This window comes from Prionailurus viverrinus, chromosome A1 (genome assembly GCF_022837055.1).
Source record: "Prionailurus viverrinus isolate Anna chromosome A1, UM_Priviv_1.0, whole genome shotgun sequence".
Lineage (NCBI taxonomy): Eukaryota > Metazoa > Chordata > Mammalia > Carnivora > Felidae > Prionailurus > Prionailurus viverrinus.
In genome coordinates, this window is record NC_062561.1 from 141751599 (window position 1) to 141764789 (window position 13191).

A 13191-nucleotide genomic window follows, 5' to 3' on the forward strand; every position below is an offset into this window, starting at 1 on the left:
AGTGTCTTTTCTTTCCTTTTTTTTTTTTGTACACCTAAGTCACAGTGTAAAATTTGACTCCAGCGTGTACACACCCTCATATTCACACATACACACGTGAAGAGAGATACAGAGAAATAGGATTAGAGCCTATTGACAACAGTCATCTCTAGCTGGGGAAATGATGAGTTATGTTCTCTTTTTTTATTCATTTGTAGTTTTATATAATTTATACCAAAAGTCCTCCCAGTATATCGGCTGTTTTTCAGAGGCCACGTGTATTGTGTCGACATATCTCAAAACAGTGAGTTGTAAAATCAAGCATTTAATGTTAACTCTTTTTTTTTGTACTGATTTTATCTTTTTTTTAGCTTTTTATTTTCTTTGTTAATTTTTAATGTTAACTCTTATTGTTGTTCTTCTCCCCTCAGATTGGCATGAGTTGCTCTAGTTCATTTGTTCTTTGTACAGAACTGACTAGTTCTTTTGATATCCTATAGGCACAACCTAAGTAATATAATTCAGTTAAGTTGGAAAATAAGTGTTTTTCTGAGATGTTTCCCTCGGCTTTCAACAACATGAGGTTTTATGCCTTTATAGTGACCAGACAGAACTGAAGGTTATTTATTGAAACTCTCATTAGAAACATAAAGCTCCACTGAGCTTTCCACTCTCGCCATTCCATAGATGAATGCTTCATCATTACCCTTTTCAAAGAAAAGCCATTTATTTATTCATCAAAGTTTTAAAATAAAAAGGAAATGAAGCTAGATTTTTTTGTTGGTGGTGGTAGGATTTGGGAAGAAAGAGTTTAAAAATCGGCAAAAGAAAAGCCTTTAATGAGTCTTTGTAATATTTAAGACTTAAACAAAGCAACTCAGTACCAGTGGGAGCTAAAACTAATTAGAAATCAAAATTATATTCGCTTCATCAATATTAAATCCAAGAGAAAACAAAGAGGAGCTTTCGTAATTAAATTTCATTTAGTGTAATAATCTTAGTTCCTGCCACTTGCAACCGTGGGAGTTTTCTTCAAGAGAATGTTTAAAGATGTATTTTGTAAAGAGTCAAGAGCTCGCTAAATTTTGTGTTCAATTGAGATGATTGAAAGGAGAGAGAACAGAGAGCATCAGAACAGAGAGATGAGGGGAGATCCACGCAGTTGCCCAAGACCTGCGTCCTTGGTGGGATGACTCAGAGAAGCCAGGCGAGAGGCCTGAGGTCAGCTGGGTCCTCAGGATTAGGCTTGCGCTCTCTTCTCAGCTGCGTTGCTGGGTAGAGTTTTGACTCCCTCAAGGGACCACAGGAGAGGAGAATGTTGTCCTAGTGGGGTGTTTCCCTGACGGGAGCAGTGAAGCAGGGAGAAGCCTACAGAGTGCCAGTCAGCCTCTTCTAGAAGGAGTGGAACAACCCTGGGGGCTTGGGGAGCCTCCCCTGGACGGCTTGAAGGCACCTCAGGGCGCTGAGTAGCTGCCGATCTGATCATATCTGGGCCACATGAGCCTTGGTATGTAGTGACTCGCCCTCTCAGCACACCCCAGGCAATGTCACTGTGGATAGGAAGGAGCAGTTTCCTGTCACACAGGTGGCACTACCATCTCCTGAACTTTTGCTGCAGGCCAGACCCTGTATTAAGCACTTTTCAAATATCTCCCTCGATAGGCACAACCTTAGGGAAGAGGAACTGTTGTCCCCATTTTTAAATAATACAACTTGTCAATTGTCCTTTCTTCGTGGCCACATCTTTCTTTTTACTGTAGCAAAATATACATTAAATGAAATCTACCACTTCTTTTTTTTAAAATTTTTTTTAACGTTTTTATTTATTTTTGAGACAGAGAGAGACAGAGCATGAACGGGGGAGGGGCAGAGACAGAAGGAGACACAGAATCGGAAGCAGGCTCCACGCTCTGAGCCATCAGCCCAGAGCCGGATGCGGGGCTCGAACTCACGGACTGTGAGATCGTGACCTGAGCCGAAGTCGGACGCTTAACCGACTGAGCCACCCAGGCGCCCCGAAATCTACCACTTCTAACCAATTTGAAGGATACAATTCAGCAGTGCTACAAACATTCACGTTGTTGTGCGGCCATCACCACCATCCATTTCCTGAACTTTTTCCTCTTCCCAAACAGGAACTTTATGCCCATTTAAACAAACTTCCTTCCCTGCCCTCAGCCCCTGTTAACCACTATTCTACTTTCTGTCTGTATGAATTTTCCTATCCTACGTACCTCGTATAAGCAAAATCATACAATGCTTGTCTTTTTATGTCTGCCTTATTTCCCTTAGCATAGTGTTTTCAAGGTTCATCTGTGTTGTAGTATCCCTGTTTTGTTTTGTTATATTATTTATTTATGTTGCCCACCCCACCAAATAATCATCTTTGCATTTTTATTTATTTTTTAGTTTTTTTCAATGTTTATTTATTATTTTGAGAGAGAGAGAGGAAAAGCGTGAGCGAGGGAGGAGCAAGAGAGAGAGAGGGAGACACAGAATCTGAAGCAGGCTTCAGGCTTTGAGCCGTCAGCCGGGATATTCAGGTGGATTCTCCTGGGATGATTTCCAGTGTGTCCATCCTATATCCCCTCCGTGGCCTCATGACTTACCCTTTTATCCTTTTATGAAGCGAAAAGATAAATCTTCCATAGTTATGCTATATTTTTCATTCTCATTTTTATGGATCATGTCAACTTGCATTGCGTCTGAAAAACAAACTAGCTTATTGTTCAGTGCTGTGAAAATGTAGCATCTGATGTGTGGCATAAGAAAAGAAACATACCAGGGACTGAAAATTCACCTTCAGGAAGACTTTCACCTTGAAATTTGATGATATGTGGAACAGATGTTTTAATTTACCTATGATAATTTGCATAATCAATTTAACAGGTGGTTTATCAAACCTGCCAAAGAGCAGGTGACAATATGGAATTAATATGATCGCTAATTTGACACATCATTGAGATTAATTTGACCTTTCCTGCTCTCAAAATACCCAGAGGTCTTCACAGACAGGCATGTTGTGCTGTGAGATGCCATGTGTAGCAATCTAAAGCCCATCATTTAGCCTCACAAATAAAGCAACCCCTTTGTCAGTCTGCCTGATGCTTTTACTCTTTTCCTTTCAGGCTCTCTTCTAAATTGAAAAGAAGGCAATGAGTGAATGCTGGGGGAGGCATCCAATTCTGAGTGTTCATGACTTTATGAAGAGTAATTGATTTATTTCTCCTCCAAAACTATAAATGGTATTGACGTGTCCCTGCTCTGTTCGTTGATTCTTGATCCCAGACTCAAAGAGCTATTACCTTTAAGAATCCGTGGTGACGGGGCACCTGGGTGGCTCAGTTGGTTAAGCGGCCGACTTCGACTCAGGTCATGATCTCACGGTCCGTGGGTTCGAGCCCCGTGTCAGGCTCTGTGCTGACAGCTCAGAGCCTGGAGCCTGTTTCAGATTCTGTGTCTCCCTCTCTCTGACCTTCCCCCCGTTCATGCTCTGTCTCTCTCTGTCTCAAAAATAAATAAATGTTAAAAAAAAATTAAAAAAAAAAAGAATCCATGGTGACAATCCATTTCAGACTTTAGCTTTAAATCTAGAGAACCAAAGTAAAGGACTTTAAATTATGCATTCATTTAATAACCGGTAGTAAATTATTAGAAGCAATGGAAATGTTCACCAATAGGGGTGTCTGGGTGGCTCAGTAGGTTAAGCGCCCGTCTCCTGATTTCAGCTCAAGTCATAATCTCACAGTCATGAGATACAGCTCCATGCTTAAGATTCTCTCTCTCTCTCTCTCTCTCTCTCTTCTCTCTCACTCACTCTCTCACTCTCTCCCTCTCCCCCCTCAACCCCCCCCCCCGACTTGTACTCTCTCTCTCTCAAAAATACCCAAAAAATCAGGGTCACCTAGGTGGTTCAGTCAGTTAAGCGTCAGACTCTTGATTTCGGCTCATGATCTTCGGGTTCTGACACATCAGGCTCTGCGTTAACAGTGTGGAGCCTGCTTGGGATTATCTGCCCCTTGCCCGTGTGTGTGCTTTTGCTCACTCTCTCTCTCAAAATAAATAAATAAAAGCTTAAAAAGAATAAAAAAAAGAAATGTTCACCAATAGATGATTGATTAAATAAAATGTCATGCCGGTAGAATCCTTTAGCATTTAAATGATGTGAGAAAAGTATATTAATAACATAAAAACCTGTTTATAATATAGGACATGAAGAAATCATACTGCAAAATAGTATATGTACTATAATCTCATTTTTGTAAGGAAAATTATGTATATATCTCTCTGGAAGTATAAATACTAAATTGTTAACTATGTTCTATCTACATGGAAGGATTAAGGATGATTTATGGCTCTTCCTTTGTATTGGCCTATATTAATGTTTTTATTATGAATATGTTAAAGGAAAAAAATGCATATTTTTTTGTAATTATGAAGGATGGCAGATTGAATGCAGCACCCAATTTCACTGTCTCCCAAAACGCTATTAAACTTCCTATAAATGGGTTCACGCACACACATTGTGAGAGTGGGAGGAGGAAAGAGAGAGAAAGGTTGAACGTGGAGATGGGGTAGAAGAGAGGGGGGAAGAAAGGAGCAAAAGAGAAGGGAGGGGTTGGAGAACCAACTGTAAAGAAGACAACAGCACCAACATTTTGGAAGCCAGAAGGCAGATATGAGAAGAGTACCTTGTTTGAGACTAGAGAAAGCATAGTCTCAAGGCAAGCAGCGGGGGAAACTACAGAGCAACCTGCTCAAAGGGGTTGCTGCTGGAACTGAGCTCTGCAGGGATGCTGGCGGGGGTGGGAAGGCAGTGGAGACACCCAATAAAAAGCACTGCTGAAAGCCTTGGAGAAGCTGCTAGATCTCCAGATACAGGTTCTCATCATTTCTCAGCCCTTGAGCCTACTATCCATCCCCCTTCCCACAGAAGTTTGGAGGTTCATTCTCTGCAGAGGGCCTCTGTACTGTGGACACCAGACTGTTGACATTCTAGCACCGTATGAGAAACAGACAAATGACTGATCTTTTGCACGCTGAACCCTGAATGCAGAGCCCTTCCAGATCTTTCCACTTGGCTCCAGAACACCATCACCCAGACTCAACCCTTCTAGAGAAGAGATTGGGAAAGGCTTCCTTACAGACTATATTTACACCTATTCCTGAAGGCTTAAAAATTAAAAAGTATTGCCCTTAGGGGATACATATCTAGGTGACACAACCAGTGATGGAGAGTAAGGGAAACTGGGGTAGACCCCTGGAAGACCCCCTCAGTTTCTTAAACTGAGTGGTAGGAATAAGGATGGTAATACATCTTATTATTCTCATTTAAACTACGTATGCACATTTAATATACTCTATGCATTTCATATTTTATAATTCAAAAAATGTTGGTGCTAACTCAGAACCTAACGGTAGGATAACGACTGTGGGGGCACCCCAAGATCTCTTTCCTCCCTCTGCTTTTCTCCCTTTCTTCTTTTCATTCCTGTCCTGTTTCTTCTATTCTCTCATCCCCTCTTTTTTTTTCTAATTTCTCTTATTTTGCCTTACTTCTCTTTAGTCACACCTCATTAGCCTTCTTCAGGGAACAAACGTGTTAGTGTCTCTCATGAAGCTTTTAGAAGGTATCACGCATTTTCTCACCATGATTTTTATCCCCCAATGTTTATAACTGAGAAATAATTTATGTATGATAAAATACACAGATCTTAACTGTACAATTTTATGAGTTTTGACAAATGTATATACCATGTAACCACCATCCCAATCAAGATATAGAACATTTCCAACCTCCCAAGAAATTTCCTTGTGCCCCATCAACCTCCCAACCCCACAGACAAACACTGTTTTGATTTCTATCACCACAAACTAATTTTGCCCACCCTCAACTCCCTAATATCGCAAGCATGCATCATGTACACGTTTCGTTTGGCTTTTTGCCCCTCTCAACATAACTTTTTAAAATTCATTCATGTTGATACATGGACCAAGAGTTTCTCTTTTTATTGCTGGATACTTTTCCATTACATAAATACATTACAATTGGTTTGCCTTTACGTTTTTTCTTAATGTTATTGTCAGTTTTTTTAAGTTACTGTTTCCTTTTTAATTTAGAAACTACCAGATTTTTATGTCATCCTTGTATTTACCCAACTGTGGGATTTGAACAATACGTGGAAAATGTAACATAATCCAGGTCTTCTTGTTTCATTTTTCTTACATTGGTGCAGCCATAGTTTTCCAGATGATTGAGTGGATAGCACAGTGATGCGGGCAGGTGCTCACTGCTCTGGCTCTGTTTTAGGCCGCAATAGTTAATAGTCTGGCCAGAGGCACTGGTTCTAAGGCGTTTGCATTAGTTTCTTTGCATATGAGCATATCTTCACACTGCGTGTCGTGAATGGCGAGTTTGAGATTACTGATTTGTTATAGAAGGATACAACTGAGAAAGAGCTGAGCGGAAGAGATGCATGGGCAAGCTGTGGGGAAAGGAAGGGGCATGGGGTTTCCACGCCTGCTCTAGGGACGCCACTCTCCTCAAAAGTCCACCTGTCATCAAGGGGGTTTTTGGTTTCTTTCTTTGTTGTTGTTGGTGGTGGTGGTTTTTTGTTTATTTTTGTTTTTAGTTTTAATTCAGCTCTTTAGTGCATGTGAAGTGGTATTTGATTGTGGTTTTGTTTTGCTTTCCCTGGTGGCTGGTGATGTCGAGCACCTTCACATACACTTACTGGAAATTTCTGTATCTTTCTTCGTGAGGTGACTTCTCAAGGCATTTATTGGCCTATTTTATTTTATGTATTTTTTGCCCATTTTAAAATAGAATTGTTTTTATATTACTGGTTTGGAAGATATATGAATTTATAGTATTCTCTCCCATTCCGAAGTTTAAAAAGTTATGTTGAGAGGGGCAAAAAAGCCAAACAAAAAAGTGTACATGATGCATGCTTGCGATGTTAGGGAGTTTAGGCTGGGCAAAATTAGTTTGTGGTGACAGAAATCAAAACAGTGTTTGCCTGTGGGGTTGGAGGGTTGACCGAGCACAAGGAAACTTCTTGGGAGGTAGGAAATGTCTTTTCATTTTCTTAATGATGTCTTGTGATGAGGAGAATTGCTTAATTTTTTTTTAACGGTTTATTTTATTTTTGAGAGAGAGAGAGACAGAGCGTGAATAGGGGAGGGGCAGAGAGAGAGGGAGACACAGAATCCGAAACAGGCTCCAGGCTCAGAGCTGTCAGCACAGAGCCTGACGAGAGGCTTGAACTCACGGACCGCGAGATCATGACCTGAGCCGAAGTCGGACGCTTAACCGACTGAGCCACCCAGGCACCCCGAGAATTGCTTAATTTTAATGAAGTTCAATTTATCAGTTTTTCTTTTATGGTTTGTGCTTTCTGTAACCTAAGAAACATTTGGCTATCCCGGGGTTGCAACAATATTCTCTCATGTTTTCTTCTGTATGCTTTAGAGCTTCAGCTTTCATGTCTATGTCCGTGATCCATCTCAAATTAATTGTTGTATATGGTGTAAGGTAGGGATCACGTTGTGTGTGTGTATGTGTGTGTGGGTTTTCCATACGAAAATCCAGTTGTACCGGCAGGCACCTCATGCCTTTAAACTGACTGAATGTACCTCCATCCCTTTGCCCATCACACAGAAAAGTCTTCTAAACCTAAACCTGAAACCTCAGGATTTGTATCTTTGTCTCTCACATTCTGTTGCCTCCCTTAGATGTGGCCAATACCTTTTTTTTTTAATTTTTTAAATTTACATCCAAGTTAGTTAGCATATAGTGCAACAATGATTTCAGGAGTAGATTCCTTAACGCCCCTTACCCATTTAGCCCATCCCCCCTCCCACAACCCCTCCAGCAACCCTCTGTTTGTTCTCCATAATTGTGAGTCTCTTATACTTTGTACCCCTCCCTGTTTTTATATTATTTTTGCTTCCTTTCCCTTGTGTTCATCTGGTCTGTGTCTTAAAGTCCTCATATGAGTGAAGTCATATGATATTTGTCTTTCTCTAATTTAATTTTGCTTAGCATGATACCTTCTAGTTGCATCCACGTAGTTGCAACTGGCAAGATTTCATTCTTTTTGATTCCCAAGTAATAACATAGCCAATACCTTTAAGTGCAAATTATTATATCCTCCAGACAGTTACAAATAATTTGCTTCTTTAGAATCATACATTTCAAATTTAGAGAGAAAAAAGATTTTGTAAGGAAAAAACTTTTCAGCTTCTCTTTGACTCTGCCCTTTCAGTGTTTAAGATGCAGACAAAATCAGCTGTTGAGTTTGGTGCTGCAATATATAGTGATCTTTGGATGTGGTCAGCCAATATTGTAGTGGTGACAATGCTTTAATTTGTTTTTAGGTACCATCCAGGAGTTCCAGGTGTGTGTGTGTGTGTGTGCTGAGGACAGAGAGGGATGAGCCACAGGGCCAGACTTCCAGGAATTGACATTTGGAGTCGAAGACGGGTATATTAAAAGGTATAATAAAATAAGATAAAGGCTACTCAGGGTATATATAAAATACTATGAGTGTAGAGCAGCTAAATCTGTTGCTCACAATTTGTGGAGGGAAGGAAGAATGGAAAGAAGGAAGGAAGGAAAGAAGTGGGGGGAAGGAAGGGAGGGAGGGAGGGGGGATTGAGGGAGGGAGGGGGAAGTAAGGAAGGAAAGAAGGGAGGAAGGGAGGTAGGAAGGAAGGAAGGATGGATAAAAGAAGCGGTTGACAGAGGGGAGAAGCAAGCTGGCCACTGGCAGGGGTCTCAGAAAAGTGTGCTAAAACTCACCCCAGATAGCTCACCACTGCCTAGCTTGCAGTTATCCCTACTGATTTCCTTATTTAGAACCTCTCGTGTCACTCCACATAATTGGCAGAATTTTCTCCTTTAGATTTATTTTAAGGCACTAAGAAATGAGACTCTTTACACTTCATTTCTCTTCCGTCACAGACGCGGCTGATGTTATGTGCCTATGCACGTCACCACTACCTGATGACAAACATAGCAACTGATCTGGACACGGCTGTACTTTTCCCTTTGATGCAGGCAGTGAGGGATTATTAAATTGCATTTCATCATGATCTATTGGCTAGATGTTAGTCACGGCATATTTTGGAGTAAGCCTGAGGGAAGTTGAGATAACAATGTCAATCCAAAGTCAAGGAAGCCAACAAACACGCAGACATGAACAATCCTCAGTCTCCTTTGTACTTATTGATCTGCCAGTATCTTGCTTTGGGCTGTGCCGTCTCACTTTCTGCTGGTAGCCTAGTAATTCTTAAAGCCCAAAATGTAATTTTGGGGTTAATTTCCAGGGCTGTTGTCTTTGGAAGAGGATCACTTACCTGGTTGGACATAGATCTTTTTCGTCTAGACTTTGTTTCTGACTCATGGTGATAATCTGGGAAGATCATTTAATCTCTCTTACTTTCTCATATCATCACTGTTTGGAAGCTTTCCTTTGTGTGGGACATAGAATATTAATTCCTAAAATAATCCTCAGCATAGATCATCTTTTTACAGGTAAGAAAACTTATGGTCAAAGAGGGCATTAAACCAGGGTTTTTTTGTTTTGTTTTGTTTTGTTTTGTTTTGTTTTGTTTTGTGTTTTCAGTCTCTTGAAGATACCTATTATTCTGTGAACCCAGCATCCCTTCTAGAAACTTCTCCCTTTTCTGTCCGTATGGCTGTCATGAAAACAGTCATGGTACACCAAGATCCTGTCCCCTGGGCTTTGAGCTTTTTCCCACAAAGTTATGTGGACTGGGAATTATGAGAACATTGATTCAGGGGGGCAGGATTTTAAATTGTGCTGAAACTATAGTGGCTCACCCAGACAATCTGTAAGTATGCCAAGGGGACTTTGTAGTCACCCCCATGGTCTATGATGTAACTGTGACAGCCAAGTGTAAATTTATGGAGTCTTCGACATCTTATATATGCACTGAGGTATCAGGAGAAGCAAGGAACTACATAATCCCAAATCTCTTTCTATTCTAGGGTCAATCCCAAACCCACCTCCTTAAGTACTCCCTGTTTGTAGTAGTAAACTTTTTCTTTTGTTAATCACTTCAACAGAGGACACTTGCAACCCCCTAAAGTCCTAATCTTTACTGACTGCTGGTCATCTTTAGTAAAACAAAAGAAGATAATGGATCTGGGTTGAAATCACTGACATATGAAGCTTTCATTCAAAGGCTGGTTTATATTAGTTCCCAAGGATATTTGCTTAGTTTCTTTCTTCCTGATCTCAAACACATCTGAAAAATAAGTCTTATCTATTAAAATGATTGCATTAAAAATAGCCAAATGTATTCAAACAGCATATCATCTTGAAAGCAACTGAAAATTAGTTTTTTGTTATTGGCTAACAATGAGTTTTATTCAGTTTATTTTCTGCATTTTATAGTTCTGATTCTGCTTTTTGTTTGTTGATTTATTATTTTTTGTTTTAGAGTCCATTTATTGGTGGAACCATATGGTATTTGTCTTTCTCAGTCTGACTTATTTCACCTAGCATAATACCTTCTAGGTCCATCCATGTTGTCTCAAATGGCACCATTTCATCCTTTTTTATGGCTAAGCAAAATTCCCTTGTGTATATATACCACATTTCCTTGTCTATTTATCTGTTGATGGACACTTAGGTTGCTTCCATGTCTTGGCTATTATAAATAATGCTTCAATAAACAAGGGTGCATATATTTTTTGGAGTTAATATTTTCATTTTCTTTGGGTAAATACCCAATAGTGGGATTATTAGATCATATGGTATTTCTGTTTTTCGTTTTTTGAAGAACTTCCATACTGTTTTCCACAGTGTCTATACCAATTTACATTTCCACGAACAGCGAATGAGAGTTCCTTTTTTCCCACATCCTTACCAACACTTGTTTCTTGTGTTCTTGATTTTAGTCCTTCCAACAGGTGTGAGGTGATGTCTCATTGTGGTTTTGATTTGCATTTCCCTGATGATGAGTGATGTTGAGCATCTTTTCATGTATCTGTTGATCATCTGTATGTCTTTGGAAAAATATCTCTTCAGCTCCTCTGCCCATTTTATTTTATTTTATTTTATTAAGATTTTATTTTTAAGTAATCTCTACACCCAGTGTGGTGCTCGAACTTACAACCCCGAGATCAAGAGTTGCACACTCCACCAACTGAACCAGGCAGGCATCCTCTGCCCATTTTTAAATCAGATTGTTTGTTTGTTTTGGACTGTTTGAGGGTATTTTTTGGTGTTGACCTGTGTGAGTTCTTTATATTTTTTTGGATATTAACCCCTTATCAGATATATCATTTATAAATATTTTCTCCTATAGTTACTCTTAATTAAAAAAAAACAAGATACAATTTCTATTGGCTTAGTAGATATTTTCCAACTTGGAGAAAATAACACATTTGGTGGAAATAAAGTTCACCCATATGTGATCATTTGTGGGGTGTTACATAAAATGGAATGTTATCTATCTGTGGTTATATTTGCCCTTATTTATCTTCCAGTGTGCACTTCCTGAGGAGGGAACATCATGAATGCATGTAAGGAACATCAGTATTGTGTGTGTGTGAGCATGTGAAGATTGGAAAAGAATGTCTCCGTGGTGACACTACAAAAGCCAGACCCTCAAAATGGGATAAACAAGAGTTTCCCAAGCTGAATGCCAGGCTGAATTCTGGGAATAGGCCAAGGCTATGGCTAGGTTGATGGTAAAGCCTGAAAGCTTCCTCAGGCACAAACAGGGAGGGAGACAGGCATGAAGATGGCCTGGTGTGTTTCAGACCAAGCAAGCTGGTGTTACCCCATTTATTTTTGTATTGTTTGATTCCTCTCTTTACGCCCTTTCTGAAATGTAGACATCTACACCGTCCCAGGATGGAGAGAAGAACATGGTGGCCAGCGTTCATGACCTTTGGGTTCGCTTCCCCGTCACACTCTCTGTGGCCTGAGGATTGTTTCCAAAAATGGAGGAGGTAGGAAGGCCTCCCAATTAAACAAGTAAGATAAGGAAATATCAAGTTCTATACCACTAGGCAAATTACTACTTAATTTTGAGTATTTATAAACATAATATAACCATTTCCTTGACTGAAATTTTGTATTAACATCTCATTATTTGCACTAATTTTAATAACAAAGAAAGCTAAGGGTAGTACCATGTTTTCTGTCAGGCAAAGGTAAAACAAGACAAGGTTTTTAGAATTTGTAGCTGCCTTGCTTAGCACATAAATTGAAAAGCCAAAAGTTTAGTATCCCCATATTGTCCATAACTTTTGACATGAAGGGGAAGCAACCATCTTCTGTCTAATCAGCAGAGATACTTATTTCTGGATCTCTAAGTCATTTGTTTAGCCCTGTGCAGTTGCTGGTAAGCAGTTATAGTAAAGTTTCTGGGCAGTTCTTTCTACCAGAATATTCAAATAATCCAAGTATTTGAAGGTATGAAATGGAATGACTTCATCTCTCACTCGTTCAGATGGATGCCAAGGTCATGGTTACCGTTAGCTGGCCCAGGAGTGTGTCCTATGATGTACACATTTGGGCTAAATGACAAAGCTAGGTGAAAATCCAGAAGTTCACAGACGCCAGAGTTAGCTTTCCGTTAGGGAAATGCTTACAAGAAACTGGACCAGGATAAAGCAAAGACTAAAGGACAGAAAGAAAGTTTGAGTTGCATTGTTGCCATATTCTGCAGAATCAGACTTCGGCTTCTGTTCAGCTCTCTTTGGAGCTAAAAACTCCTCAAGTTCCTTCCTGAGAGACAAGAGCAATTGCACAAACACTATAATCTCTGACGATTTCCAGCATGGTTCCATCAAGGTTCTGTGACAAGCCTGCACGATAAGATTATCTGTTTGGGTATTTTATGTATGTGTGTAACCTTGTCACTTGGCTTTGCAACACTGAAAATTCCCTAAATATCCACAGGAAACGATAATTCAGCATTTGGCAGGTCAAGCCAAACGCCTTCCTTTATTTTCTATCCTTACCTCCTTCTTTGTCCCACAGTTTAGTTCAATAAGTTTTAAGTGCCTAAAATCATTCTTGGTGAATAATGCTGGACCACTCTGAGAATTTGTGGCTGAGAGCTGGACCCTCGTCATCAGCACGCACTTTGTCACTGAGACAGGGTAACCCATGGTTACTGAGCTCAGATCAGTTAAGGGGCAGAGAGCCTCCCCTCCTCACTGCTCTAT

General features: G+C 40.0%; 1 protein-coding gene across 5 annotated transcripts in view; it reads left to right on the plus strand.

Moving 5' to 3' along the window:
- Positions 1–9078, plus strand: part of S100Z (S100 calcium binding protein Z) — a 73978-nt gene extending 64900 nt beyond the window's left edge. For 2 of the 5 annotated variants that reach the window (XR_007149843.1, XR_007149896.1), the window contains one exon: positions 8359–8476. The gene's annotated coding sequence lies outside the window, so the exon portion shown is untranslated. Of the gene's footprint in view, positions 1–3107; positions 3162–8358; positions 8477–8943 lie in introns of those variants that run through there. The other 3 variants (XR_007149795.1, XR_007149887.1, XR_007149924.1) reach the window with 3 other exon arrangements.
- Positions 9079–13191: the final 4113 nt, after the last annotated feature.